The 9,074-nt window shown below is 31.1% G+C and overlaps 1 protein-coding gene across 2 annotated transcripts in view; it reads left to right on the top strand.

Moving 5' to 3' along the window:
- LOC117174062 (phosphopantothenoylcysteine decarboxylase subunit VHS3-like) overlaps nt 1-9,074 on the top strand; it is a 28,950-nt gene that overhangs the window by 9,266 nt on the left and 10,610 nt on the right. The window lies entirely within an intron of this gene.

The following is a 9,074-nucleotide window of genomic DNA, read 5'->3' as shown; positions in this document are numbered from 1 at the left end:
CTACATACATTATTTTTTTTAATAAAAAATAATGATACTTTTATAAATATTGTCAAAATTTATTTGAATATGATACACATTGATTTTTACTTAGAAAATTCCTGTAAACAGCTGGTGGTTTAAAAATTGTACGATATTTGTGTACCATGTTTGACCTTAGGAAATAGATCTCAGGAATAAAATTATAAAAATATATCCATTAGTTAGTAAAATACTATGAAGAATCGCCTTTCAAATTATAGTTGAAGTTGAAGAAATAGATATTTGTCTTATTGTTTTTCAGCATATGATTTTTCACTAAACGTAAAGCAGATTAAAATACACTTGAAAAATAAGAAAGTTCAGAAATTCATGCAGTTTTCTGTTCAGAAAATCCCACACATTTTTTAATAAAATTCCTTTCCACACCACATTCAAATAAAAATTTTACAACATTTTTGTCAAATAATTAGTCTTTTGAATGAGGTCAAGTTAATAGCTTTTTGGCTTTTTCTCTTTATATCCTCAAAATTGTGACTATAGCCTAAAATAGCATGAAATGAGATATATCAAAAACGAACCTAGAGGACTTTAAATTTTTTGATTTTACTGGATTTAAAAACATATTAGAAAAACTCGAGTCTTTTTAAAAGATGTTTAGGACATTTAAAAGTGTGGAAGATATTAACGAATATTTGATACATTTTGAGAAATTTTTTCAAGTTTCTAAATATTTCTAATACGTTTAAAACAAAATAAATTCCAAAAAAATATTTTTAACTTACATTTTTCTTAAAATTTTAAAAAAGCATTCAAGATGTAAAAAACTTGACTTATATAATCTTCTAAATTTTGCACACAATTTTAAGAAAAACAATTTTATCTCCTTGAAATCTTTCGGAATTCCCTTGCAGCTTCTAAAGTTTATTTTTTGAAATCTTTGATTATCTACATTTATAAAAAAATTTAAGTTTAGAATTAGATTTGAATCTCTTCCATTCTTCCAAGGATTCCTTGAATTTACTGAATTATTTACCTTTTTTAAAATCTTTAATCTTATCAAATTGAAACATTTTGCATTAAAATCTTCTACACTATTTTTTTAAATTATAGCAAATCGTTTGATGTGTTTCAAAATCATTTTGAATTTTTTTAAAGTACATTTTTTGAAATACAAATTATTAAAAATTTTCAAGTGATTATTATAAAAGTAATTAGTTCATTCTAATATTTTCGGACCTTCTAATCTTCTAATCTTTAAGAATTATTCAAATTTTTTCTGATTTTTTTGCAAGTTTTAATTGTTTTTTAATAGTTTCAAAATTTCTGAATATCTCGTAAACTTACTCAAATTTGAAAGTAAATTTTACAAACCAACATAAACATAACAAAAAATGGTACCACAAAATTGCGCAGGACGGTTTAATAAGAATTAAATTCCTTAATTTTTTTTTATAATTTTAGACAAAATTAAGGAATTTAATTCTATTTTAATACATATCTATTATATCTTGTTAAAATTTAATATAAAAATCTTAAGTGTTCAGTTTATTTAAAAACTAAAATTTTTAATGTTTCCAAATTTTTTAAAATAATTTAACAATTTTTACGTCTAATTAACATAAACTTTTTAAAATCTCATTTAACTTATTCCAAGTTATCTTTTTTTATTTAGCAAAATTAAGAAAATTGCCTTTAAACTTTTTCAGATACTTTGACAAATTTTGAAGTCTTTTTGAATGTTTGGAAATGCTTTAAAATAATCTCCTAAAATTAATTTTTTGAAATAAAAAATTATCTTAATTATTTCTAGGAACCTACAATAATTTTTTTCATTTTCAGGAAAACTTACAAAATTCTTGAAAAATCTTTACAAGTTTGAATTATTTTTGTATCCTTTCAAAATTTCTGAATCTCTTAAACTTACTTAAATTTGAAAGTAGATTTTTAAAACAACATATAATTTAAAAAATTGGGTAACAAAATTTCACAAGAAGGCCTAACAAGAATTATGTTCCTTAATTCAAGATGTGAAAAATTTACTCATAATCATCTAAATTTTTCCCATGAATTTTCAGAAAAATAGTTTTACCTCCTTGAAATATTTCGGAATTCCTTTAAAGTTTCTGAAGTTTATGTTTGAATTCTTTAAAAATCTAAGTTTCTGAGAGAATTTATGTTTAAAATTCGATTGGAATCTCTTCGATTCTTCTTAATATTTCTTGCATTTACTCGGTTTTGACCTATTTATTATAATCTTACCAAATTGAAACATTTTTCTTTAAAATCTTCTACAGTCTTCTTTTTAATCTTAGGAAATTTCACATGTTTAAAAACCTTTTTTAATATTTTCATCAAGTACGTTTTTAAAAATAAAAAGTCATTAAAAATTTTCCTACCAATCTTGAAAAAGTTCTGTTTCTAATCTTTTCGGACCTTCTAAGCCTTCTAATCATTGAAAACTATTTAAATTTTTCCTGATTTTCTTTGAAATTCGGCAAAATGAAAAATATTGCCTTAAAATCTTCAGATTCTTTATTGAGAATTTTAAACATAGTTTAAAATGTATTGGAATTTTTTAAAATTAATTTTTCAAAATGAAAAATTATATTAATTATGCGTAGATGCCTCAAAGAATTTTCTTCATTTTCGTGAAACCTTACAAAATTCGTTAGCAAAATCTTTACAAATTTTAACTATTTTCTAATCGTTTAAAAATTCCTGAATATCTCTCAAACTTACGCTAATTTGAAAGGACATTTTTAAACCAAAATAAAATTAAAAAAATATATGCAACAAGATTTCGCAATAAATTTCCTGCAATTTCATTTTCTTGACACCCTGCGAAATTCAGTTTACTTTAAAACTCACCCAAATAGCCAGTTGGCCACTGAAAACGAATCGTGAAGTCGGGGGTGCTCGGGCTCGTGCTCGTGTATTTTCGGCTCTACAGAAGGCTGGCCTACGCAACATGTAGCAGAGCCGACTAACCGACACGCTACGTTTGAATATGTTGCTCCCAGGTGGAAGAGTGGTGGGGGCCGAAAAATCCCACGTTCTGGAGACCCTAGTACGAGTCGAAGACGCATCTCGACCCCATTGAGCAGAAATTTGTTTTGATTGAAAATGTCGCAATGCAGATAACCTTTTAGATCTATTGTTGTTCCTGCACCAAAATAATATCAACGAATACCGTTGCCTGTATCTTTGGAGGTCAAATATTCCATTTTTCCTGCAGTATCTGCAGCCCAGAGAGCGGAAGTCAGATGGCTCTTTTTTGCAGCTGGACCATAATTGAGTAATGTTTCTAGCTACGCTCTGTATGCTTATATGTTGTTTGGAGGAGAAACGAGTTTTTGATTGAAATATACGTCCACCTGATTGAACATCGAATGAAACAATTTGTTTATCACAATCACACTTTTCAGACCTCCTGCATTTGCCGAAGTTTCTGTCGGTGTTTCCAATTTGACGTGTATGGGCAAGATAGATGCCTGAGTTGGGGGATGAGAAAAAAGATCTAGTTCAGCTTTTAAACACTCGTTAGAATGTGAGTGAAAAAAGGCATCATACAATATCTATTTTTCAATCACCAAAAATGTCCGAAATTGAACGATTTTTTCCACAACTATTTTTACGCTTTTGTTTCTTCTGTGTTTTCTTATTTTTCCTTTTTTTTTACTACTATTGATTTCCTTTTTAGATTTCGTATTTTTCACTCCTTTCTTTTTATTCTTCTTCGATTTATGCGTTGTAACAAGTCTCTTCACTTTTTTCCGTTTAATTCCTTTCCTAAGCTGAGGTATCGACACTTATAATACATAAAAGAGGGGCTTTCGCATCACCCGTAATGTGAGGTTCACAAATATCATAATAAACAAACATTTTTTTCGAGTAAACCACGCAATAAACTTGCTGGGTGATTAGCATAATAAGAAGTATCTGACATAATTGTTGTGGTGCAAAACCAAGTATACGAGATAATAATACGATTTTGTCTTTTTGGAAAATTAATCCTAAGTGTTCTGGAGCAATGGGTGTTTGGTTAATCACTCGGACAAGATCGTTTACCTGTGGGTACACACCAGGTCGAAACTCGGAGACAATAGGACTCAACCATTTAGCAGTCAGAATACCTGCGCTGTATTTATCTCTAATAGTATTGTCATTAAGCTCAGACAACTCGGCGTTCCCTTTGAGAACGTCAAGAAACGAGTATTTAACAAGTAAATCTTTACCGTAAATTCTAGCTTCATGCGTTTTTCTCTCAGAGTTCCCCTTAATTTTTTCTTCATTTATACTATTCGATACATTTATCATTAAAGCTATACGATTTTCCATTTTGATTAGGTGCCTCATGTCTTACATGAAGAAATGTTCTTGGAAATTGAATTTCTGTCAGTCCAACAGTCCAACGACCCTGTAAACGTATTTCATGCGGCAGTTGTGTCGTGAAACGAGTCGTAGTATTGTGCGAAAAATACTTCATATTACTATTGCTCGGTGAAATTAAGTGAAATTGATCGTTATTCAATGTAATTTTTTTTTATATTGGTAACAGGTATCCAGGAATTGAATTTATCAGAATAACCCATCCACTTAACAAGTAACTTTTTTTTAGAAACCTTTCCCCTACTACGTATCACTCGTTCAATTATAAATTCTAACTCATTAATATCAGTATCTTTCTTCACAGCCGATAGTTCTCTTTCGTAAAAAACTCCACCTATGTCATCACCAGCCAGATCTTGTAACTCGTAAACATATGGATTTTGTCTAAGCCTCTTAATTATTCGTTCAATCACAAAATCTCCTCTGTCCATCCAGCCTCATAACCTTTCGCAAAGGCGCCTTTCTCTCTACTGATCCGTACGTAATCAGTGACCTTATATTTAGGCTTTTTTCCATTCAAGGCTATTCTTCCATACTTTCTTTAAATATTTAATCGGGCGTGTGCTGCATTTTCCAAAGTCACCTCTGATGGTCGCATTCCTATACTAGAATGTCGTGAATTATTATAGCCTTGTAAAATTTGTTGTGAAACATCAGTGTAACGATGAGTATTACTATGCGTAAAATAGCGCCACATTCGTTCTTTTAGTGTACGATTAAATCGTTTAACTGTAGCAGCCTTAATATTTGGATCACGTACAAGACGAAATCTTATACCCCGTGTCGATAAAAAATTTTGAAATATTGCACCGAGAAATTCTTTTCTTCTATTGCTCTGTAGAAAGAAAGAAGAACGCTTTTCACTTTTATCGAGAATAACTTCAAATGCCCTTCTAACTTCATTCGTGGATTTATCTTTAAGAAGCTCAACCCAAACGTATTTACTTAGCACGACAATGACCACCAGTAGATACTGGTATCCATCATTCGAATCTTTTAAATTTTTTAAATCGACTAAATCTGCTTTCCATAAATCATCTATATTTGATATAAAGTAATTTATTCTCCTGAAACGTCGATGAATTGGTACGTGTGGATTATACGAGTCTTGAGATTTTAACCATTCAACCACCTTTGCACGTAAGACTCTTCCCCGCACAGCGTTTGCGAGTTTTTCAATACCTGAGTAAGAGGCTTCATAAGACGGGTCGAAATATATTTCTTCGAACAATTTCATGGTTTCAGAAACAATGTTCTCCACTGGCTGCTACCTCTTCTCGACCCTTGAGCTTTAGCCGAACCTATGCTACGAGGTGTTGCTCGCTTCGCACTCCTGTCTGGCGTGTCAGTGAGTCCTTTGTATACCTGGTTAGCACTAATGACCTCTTCGTCTTCTGTCATTAATGAGTCATAAAGTCCAGGCGATAGTTTGGGACTGCGTCGAATACTTCTCTCTCTCGAAAAGATTATATCTTCTTTCCAGTATTTCCTATTTCCGACAATCTCTCTAGACATACTGATTTCACGAAGGATCGTGGCAAACTGGTCTCGGCCCGCCGATCTTTTTTCTCAATCTCAATGCATTGTTTATTAGATCACTGATAATTGCATTTTTTACACTTTTACCATCTATAAAGAGAGAACCTTGTGAATCCCATTTTACACGTTTTTGCATATCTGGTTCACAAAGTCCTCATCATTATAATTGAAATCACTTGAATCACCTATATTTTTATCTTTCTGATTATCCTGTTCTTCAATCGGTTTTTTATGTTTCCATGTTTCTCGGGTAAAAAATAAAAATTTTTGTAAAATTTGTTGATACATTTTCCATTTTTCATACTCATCTTTCAAAAATGGAGAATGTTATATTTGACTCATTTCAGCATCGAGTCTGATTATAATATTACCTGGAGTTTGGGTCGTATTATTGAGATTTGAAACTTTGTAGTTAGCACCAGAGAAGATATTATCTTCAGAATTCATCGAAGAAGCGTGCTCTATCGTATTTACAGTATTATTCTCTGAGCCGAAACCTTTATTGTAGAAATTATTATACCTGCTCGCTTGGCACTAAAACCATCTTTCTGGAACGACAATTATCGGGTGTAGACTGTTTTAAATCGAGAAGAAGGTAACCATGAGGTTTAGATGTTGCGTCCTGATATGCTTCTTGTAAAAAGACGAGGGTTTCCGAATATATTTGTCGAGCAAGATGCTGAAATTGAGCTCGATCTCGAGGATTTTTAAAAACAACAATATAATTCGTATTCAGTTATATATCTCGTTGTCCATGCTCCTGATCAAATAAATTTTGTGAGATAAATATAACACTAAGATCTTGTGTCGACTGCCATTCTGAATAGTAAAAAAGAATACGTTCAAAATGTGTATCACACATGATTTCAATATATCTCAAAATTTTTTCGACAAAACAAGTTTTCCCACAACCACTTGGTCCGAAAACCATAGCAGTGTCCCCGGATCGTCTGTATCAGCTTATCATCAGGCTATCTCACGCGTTGGGGGCACCCGCGCTGGCCTATGGTATGAAAATATCATTCTTATTTAACTCCATCGTTTAATATCTTCCGAAATAGCGGAAATGAAAAATGCGTAAATTTTATTGTATTTTGACTCCTTTCAAACACTTTTCAATTTGAACAACTAAAAGCCTTTACAGTCCCATCGCAATATGCTATCTTATCTTACCTGAGCTGGGATCCTAATCTCATATACTTTCACATGCAAGGAAGGTTTAGGGTAATAAAAAATATCATATTAACTAAAAGCATTTTTTATTTTATTTTCAGAAAAATGGGGGCAGACAAGAGTTTCAAAATTTGCTTAATAAACTCTTGTAATATTTCCATTTAAAATGCATACATATGTTCTCACATATTAAACTCAAATAAATACACAGACACACAAACACAACAGAGAAATATATATGAATAGACATACGTGTAATCGGTGATATGAATGTAGACTTTCATTTTTTACCAATAAAAAGCATACAGTTTGTCGTTGAAATTCTGTCAAAACTATTATTTTTAAAATATGAGAAATATTTTTTCTACAAAAGAATTATTAAAAACATATGACCGACATATTTTTTATTTAAATATGTGAACAGAAACTGACAAAAAACTTTTTAACAGTCATTAGTCTTTTTTTAATATTTTACACAGATTTTCTTTCATCTCATTTGTAATTTGAGTGTTTAAAATACATGTTATTTCGTCAAATATAAAGTTGAAAATTTGAATTTACAAAATCCGTGGATAATTTGGACTTTACCCGTTGGTTAAAGTAGTAAAATTTAACACTTACAATTTGACGCATAAATTCACTGAAAGGTCTGTGTATTTTTTCTGCAAAAAAATAAGCACTTAATTCTTACACGAAAAAATCCTTGCAGAGCTTGACATTCGATAATACCTGCTCCATACTTCTGATGCGTTCAACGATGTAAATGACAATGTTGATGAGGCCTTGAAATGTAGGTGCTTGAAGACCAATTCCAAGAATATAGAGTTTTTCATTTTTTCCTTGAGTCTCGCTATTTATCGATGTGGTTGCTGTTATAGCGGCTGCATTTTCTACAATCTTTTCGATTAAAATAGCTTTGGCATTATACGAAGTTTGGAAAAATAAGTTATCACGGCCAATTTTAATCGGTAAAGAACGAAAGTTGGAGTTATTGTTACTGCTTTGATCCTCCAAGTAGGAAAAAATGAGATCGAATTTTTGTTGTAATTGAATCCATTCATTACGATTGAAGGAGATTCCATTAGATTTATTGTCCAAGATTCGCAATAACTGGTTCAAATGAACCATCAACTTGCATTTCCACGCCAAGAATAATCTTTTTTGAAGAAGTGTTATTCAATTCATAGATTGTTGCAAGAATCAGAGGTTATCGAGGTGAATATTTTGCTTTTTTGACTGTTACACCTTCAGATGATGACATATCTGGAGAGCAAATTCGTTTTTTTAATACAGTTTTCACTATCTATTAAATCTTGTGAGTCTTCACAATGGTTGACGGCAGATTTCATCGTTTGCCTTGGAGACTGAGACATGTTATATGTATAAATTTTCAGAGTATAACTGATACACATGGCTGTCTTACTCGCGTGGGGTGAGTAGATATGACGTCATACGTGTTAACCAATAACAATTTTTTGACTTGAAAGAGAAGTGCTTGGTGGAGGTTTATATTCCACGAATGTGTTTTAATCTATTTTATACTCTTATGAATGGGAAAAATGTAATTTGACACTGAATATGAGAACTTAAAATTGATGATTAGAATTAATAGTTCAAATACAGTTAATTGGTTTTCGAAAATATCAATTAAATATATTCGTTACATATTTCCATAATTTTATCCATGGACTGCATAATTCACGATACTGATTGAAAGAGATTGTTATCATTGATAGCAGTGTAATACAGATAAATAGAGAGCTGGCGGTACTGTGATACTAAGACATTCTACAGACAATCTGTACAGCCTCGCTGTGATGAACTTGTAAATGTTTGTTAGCTATTTATATAATAACGAATCGTGTCAAAAATCTTTTTCAACTTCAAAAACATTTATCTGTGGCAAAGCAATTAGGATATTAAACTTTCTGTGCAAACTCTACCACAGCTCTGTGTAAATATTTATGGCAGGCACCCTCGAATTCTATTCC

This window comes from Belonocnema kinseyi, chromosome 6 (genome assembly GCF_010883055.1).
Source record: "Belonocnema kinseyi isolate 2016_QV_RU_SX_M_011 chromosome 6, B_treatae_v1, whole genome shotgun sequence".
Lineage (NCBI taxonomy): Eukaryota > Metazoa > Arthropoda > Insecta > Hymenoptera > Cynipidae > Belonocnema > Belonocnema kinseyi.
This window is presented reverse-complemented; position numbering and strand designations above follow the sequence as displayed.